Genomic DNA, 6432 nt, shown 5'->3' with positions numbered 1-6432 from the left:
ACACAGTCTCCTCTGTCTGCTATGTAGCACCTCACCTCCATAGCAATGCACCCACATTTGGACAAGTCAGTCCAGTTTGGTAAAATATGCAATAACAACAATAATAATAATAATAATAATAATAATAATAATAATAATAATAATAATAATAAGTGATCCTGTGCACGAGACTAAGAAGGTTGGTATTTAATGGTACAAAAATAGAGTTCTCTGGTATGAGTGCGATGAACTGTTCAATTTGAGGTTAAACAACTAACAACATATCAGCTGTGATGTGTCAGGATGTATGAGGACATTCCTATACACTGCTATCACCACACAGCTTCTATTCATCCTTCAAACTCGTACAGTTCACAGTTTAATAACGTCAAGGAACAGTCAAGTGTAGAGGAGCATAATCAACACTGGGAGCCATCACTAGTAACTCAGAGAAAAAAAGTTCCATTTCCTTGTCTCTTCGTTCAGTCTGTGAAAGATTCCAAGCTCACGTACAAAGTAAAACCAGGAAAAGCCATTAAAAATGTTCTGTATTCGCCCGGTGCTGCAGTTCAGCAAGCTGTGTGTGTGTGTGTGTGTGTGTGTGTGTGTGTGTGTGTGTGTGTGTGTGTGTGTGTGGTGTGTGTGTCAGTGTGTGGTGATGGCGGTGGCCGCGGCACCCAAGCCCAGCCAGCCAGCCAGGAAACCCATTTTGATTTCGTCCAAGAAAACTGCATTTGCTTAGCAACCGCATTAGCGCTCCAATCACAGCAGCAGCATTTGGGATAATGTCGGGCCAGAGTGCTGCGCTGCTCTGTGCTGTGTGGAGGCGGCACCGCATCTCTCTCTCTCTCTCTCTCTCTCTCTCTCTCTCTCTCTCTCTCTCTCTCTCTCTCTCTCTCTCTCTCTCTCTCTCTCTCTCTCTCTCTCTCTCTCTCTCTCTCTCTCTCTTCTCTCTCTCTCTCTCTCTCTCTCTCTCTCTCTCTCTCTCTCTCTCTCTCTCTCTCTCTCTCTCTCTCTCTCTCTCTCTCTCTCTCTCTCTCTCTCTCCCCAAGCATGAAAGGAAGAGGGAGAGTAGTTTTTTTTTCCTTCCTTAGCAAGAGGCTACACTGCCATAACGCTCCAGCTCCTGCCTAGCCCACTTAGAGAGGGAGAGAGACAAACACACACTAAAGTAAATCCATTATTGCTTTTTCCCCTCCCTCGCTCTGCGCCACAGAGGTGTCTGGCTGTCTGCCCCCATCACACTAATAGAGTCAAACTGAAATTTACATGCTGCTGCTGCTGCTGCTGCTGCCCTGTACAACATCAATAGCCGCAAACAGATACAAATGCACACTCGCACATATTATACAGTTATTCTACAGTAGGCAACGATACTCTGGAGGCGGCCCAGTCCCGTCCTGTCCCGTCCCAGACCTCCGGACTATTTCTGTAATGAACTGCCGGTCACTGAACTGCAGGTTAGCCTCATTAACACTCTGAATGGGACTTTGTACCAGCCGCCCTGCACACCGCCAGCCAGCCAGCCGGCAGTCAACAATGGCCTGCCATACCGTGCATGTGTGTGTGTGATAGCGAGAGAGAGAGAGGAGAGAGAGAGCGAGAGAGAGAGTAAGAGAGAGAGGGAACAGGGGCACAGTAGTTTGGATGCTGAACAGCAGAAAATGTAGCAAACTATCAGGATACTGCAGTGATTGGCTGCTGATTTGTGTTGGAAGGCATAAAAAGACGGAATTCCACTATCGCAGAGGCCTCAAGACAAGTCTCAAAGTTCACACACACACACTACTTGCATGGAAACATACAGATACACACACGCAGAGGGCTGGTGATTAAGGCAGGCTGGTGACTGGCTGGCTGGTGGCTGGATGGCTGCTGGCTGGCTGGCTGCTGGCTGGCTGGCTGCTGGCTGGATGGATGGCTGCTGGCTGGATGGCTGCTGGCTGGCTGCTGGCTGGATGGGTGAGGCTCGGGTGGAGAGTGTCTGGTTATCTGCTGAGCCCTGTGAGAGGCGCCGATAGGCAGCAGTTTGCGATTCCTCTTTGAAACATGTTTGTGTGTCTGCCTTGTTACAGGTGACAGCAGTTTCACAGCACACACACACACACACACACACACACACACACACACACACACACACACACACACACACACACACACACACACTATGAGGAAGTCTTTTTTTAGCCAGGGGTTAAAAAAAAAAAATACATGCAAAATGGAACGCCAATCAAAACTGAAGGCCGAACTTCTTCCTTGCTGCTCTCCTGCTTGTTCACTGGGGTTTTTGTTTTTTGTTTTTTTCATCCGTGACCTTTAAATTTGGCAGAGCCCCCTCCTGGGCAATGGGTGTAAGGCTGGGAGCAACTCCACCACCCCTGACCAGACCAGGACGTTACTGCTGCCTTTGTTTTTGGCCAAGTATTTTCTGTTCCCCCACAGCAGCGGCTTGGGGGTACGGCTTTGTAAGAGCGCAGCATTAAGAGGCCCTTTGGTTGGAAGCAGGGAGCTGGGCAGCATCAAAATGTAGCTGGCCAGCCAACACAGACTGACGCTTTTCCGCTGTGCAGCCGGACATTTTGTTCCACTGTTGAACTCTGGGAGAAGCAGCGCCGAGAGAGAGCAAGAGAGAGAGAGAGAGAGAGAGAGAGAGAGAAGAGAGAGAGGGAGAGAGAGAGAGAGAGAGAGAGAGAGAGAGAGACTCCAGTCTGCAGCCAAATCACATGGTTTCCATTGGAGAGAGTGAGAGAGAGAGAGAGAGAGAGAGAGAGAGAGAGAGAGGGCTGGATGAGGGCCGGACATGAGAGACTGGGGTCTGGGAAGGCTGATACTATAAACAGAGGCTCCCTTTGAACCTGAACATCCAGCCGTCTGTGCGATCAATAATCAAATTTAGCATTCAACACACTTCCGGTCTCACTCCGCTCACTCGCTCGGGCGGTTTTGTCACACAGCAACAACACAGTGGGGTTGATTTGAGCTCCCAATGCAAGATCATCACTTTAATGTGCTTTTTGTTTGCTGCGTTACTCTTTGTTTCTTATTTAATCTCTGCTATTGTTTTTGCATTTTAATATTTTTCTGTAAAGCCACCTCAAGTGTGTTGAAAGACGCCCCTGACAACCATTGGCACTCACACACACCTACAACTACGGACAATTCAGAGTTCCCAGATCACCTCGAGAGAGGAAGCTGGAGGACCAGGAGGGAACCCAGCACTATGATTATGTGTTGTGTTGTGTTGTCATGTGAGGACGAGATGGTGCAGACACTCAGCCGTGTTGCATCAGAAGACGCAGGGCGGAGGAGGCACAACAGGAAGCCACCGCGCTGTCGAAACCAGAAGTGCGAGTGGCGGCGCCGGCCTTGCGGTGCGAGTTCACAGCCGAGGGTCTGCCAAGAGCCAGGCAGCAGCAGCAGCTGAGGCAGCAGCAGCAGCAGCGGCAGCAGCAGCAGCGCTACTGAGAAAAAGGGAAGTGCAGGTGAAACGTGATCAATCCTCAATGGTGTTTTTGGCCCTTTCAGCCGTGTGTGTGTGTGTGTGTGTGTGTGTGTGTGTGTGTGTGTGTGTGTGTGTGTGTGTACATGCGCTGTGTTTCCAGGCTGTTGTGTACAGACGGTCACCCCACCAGGGTCACGTGCTGCTGATGGGGGGGGCAACAGTGGAGAACTCACGGGTATCAGCAGCAGCAGCAGCAGCCTCTGTGACCCCCCGCTGCTGAACTGTGGGCCGGACACAACAGCAACCTTTCGTCAAACACTGTCACCAAAACCACAGCGGCGGCTTGTGTCAGAGGTCTGGAGGCTTTTGTTGTTTTTGGGGTTGGTTTTTTTTGTTTGTTTTTTTTGGTTTTGGTCGCGGTGGTAAAAATGAGAAAATCCAAAGATGACTTTACTCAGCTTTTCACCAAGCGAGGCCTCCAACGTCTGGGGCCCGAGCCGCCGTCCAATTTGCTCCGCAGAACACAAACAAATCATCATCATAAATTGGTAACCGCAGTCTTTTGAAAAAAAAAAAACCAAAAAAAAAAACAAACAGAAAAAACACAAAGTTGGCCTTTGTTTTTGCGCTAACAAAACAAAACAAAAGGGGGGAAAAAAGCCCCATGTCACAAACACAATGAAGGCAATGAATTGACAGAAAATAGGAAAAGACGGAGGAAAACAAACGCAGATACAACTTTGGTCAAAACCAAACAGTGACCAGGGGCGGGGGGGGCCGGGGGGGGGCGTTCTGCTCTCCTCCATCCCATCATCCTCTTGCCTCTCTCTCTTCGCAAAAATAATAATCTTTCATAAAATCTCGCCGGAAGATTTGACGAGAATTCTGTTTGCTTTCGTTCGGTTACGTTTGTTGGCTGTCCAGAGTGGTTGTTATATTTTTCTCTTTAATGACTTGTAAAAAAAAAATATTCTGTCTCCTCCTCCGTCCAATTAGAACGCGTCATTTTCACTGGTCAGTGAACTGGTCATGTGACCCCCCCCCCGTATGTCACGTCCGCTTACGTGTAAATGCAAAAAAAAAGTGTTTCCATGACACTCCTGTCATGGAAACACTTTTTTTTTAAATTATTATTATTTTGCCATATTTAGTTTTTGCGCAATTCTCGGGGTCATGGAAACGCAGCTTCTCCCTCTCAGACAGTCAGTGGTTCCTCCTCTGCTGGAGGCTGCAGCCTAATGTGTCCATTAGGCTGCCGTCTCGTCTCGTCCCTCTGCGGCGATTAGGTGACGCTGAGGTCATCCCTTCCTCTCTGCTCTCATCCACGCCAGGGATCCATCATTTTATTAGCGCCGTTATGGAGGATGGGTGGGGGTGGGGGGGAGGTGGCAAGAGGCACCAGTCACTCTCTCTCCTCTCCAATTCATCATCCTCCCAAGTTTTCAATGTCAATAATGGGCTGCCGGAGACGAATGAGCCAGCGCAGAGGGAGACCTGAGACTTATGGCCCCGACAGGGCGACAATAGAAACGCTGAGGTCAAAGTTGTGAGAATAATTGCAGGAAGAAAATGTTAATTTTGGAAGAGGTTCCCAAGAACTCTTAAAAGAAAGCATTTAACCCCTGGAACACCATGGTTTACTCCAACTGACCTCCAAATGTCAAATATTGGTGTCCTTCAATAAAAACGAAACTTGGCGTTTCAGCTCCTCCACCCAACCAGGTCACCACTGCTTCAGGGTTCCCCGGCCTCATTATGGTACAAGTCTCACACCAATCCTCACAAGGAGCTGAGTGTTGAGCCACTTCACCACAGTGGCTCTCCAACCTGAAAATATACATTTCAACTGCGCTACTGTCTTCAAGTACAACAAGGAACGCTCCATTGATTTATCGGGACAGACAGCGGCTGAGTGGATGATTTGATGGACATCGTCAAGTCTTTGGCAAAGCTGCCCTTGTCAGCGACAGAGTCCAAGGAGTCAGTGACTCAATCAGAGGTGCGTGCGAGTCCCAACATCTGCTTCTCACCTGGGAATGAAAGCCATACACACCTCCATGAAACCACATCTGTGTGTGTGTGTGTGTGTGTGTGTGTGTGTGTGTGTGTGTGTGTACTTCACATGACAAAGGCCCTGTCCACAGGGAGATGACTTTTCTTTAATCGTGTGGATTTTTTGGTCGAGATGGAACGGGCATTTTGGAACTGATGATTTTGAAGCCACGTCCCAGTCGGATTAAATCCTCCAGACATCAGCCTTTAACTCTGTGTTAACAAAACCAGCCGCATCTTTTCAGAAATGACCAAGTCTGTATGTGACTTACAGGTCTGGCTTCTACACTGTAAACACACGTTTCTTGATCAGACGAGTTCAGAGCAGAGAAACTCAATGTTTTTGCCAATGTGTGGAAGAGAGAGCGAGAGAGAGAGAGAGTGAGAGAGAGAGAGAGAGAGAGAGAGAGAGGACAGCATGGACGACTGTGCACTCTCAGACTGTGTGTGTGGAGGGGGGGGGGGGTTGGACCTGAGATGTATTGATTGCAACAGGAAGTGGAATCTGATGTTTCACAGCACTTCCTGAGCTGTATGGCCACCGACAGTGAAAGCAGTGAGAGGTGGTGTGTGTGTGTGTGTGTGTGTGTGTGTGTGTGTGGGGGGGGGGGGGGGGGGTTGCAGAGGAGGGTGGAGGACGTAGGAAACAGAATTAGACGTGGACGGATAGAGGCAGCGACAAAGAGACACAACACCTCTGGTGCCGTCCTTGAGCCGAGACCAAACACCCACTGCTGTCTGGACGACTTCTAGGAACAGCACAGACAACCTTTTTTGATATATACACACACACATATGTAAATATATATATATATATCAAGCAAATCCTAAACAAGCTCATTTGTCTCTGTCCACACGTCCAGAAAGTGTCTCAGTCTTATCAAAAGAGCTGCAGTAAAAAATCTTAACCTGGTTTAAACCATCAAAGGAATCCCTGTCTCCCATCCCATAATAATCAG

This window comes from Nelusetta ayraudi, unplaced genomic scaffold, assembly GCF_046127955.1.
Source record: "Nelusetta ayraudi isolate G7.1 ecotype Tasmania unplaced genomic scaffold, CSIRO-AGI_Nayr_v1 ptg000088l, whole genome shotgun sequence".
Classification (NCBI taxonomy): domain Eukaryota; kingdom Metazoa; phylum Chordata; class Actinopteri; order Tetraodontiformes; family Monacanthidae; genus Nelusetta; species Nelusetta ayraudi.
This window is presented reverse-complemented; position numbering follows the sequence as displayed.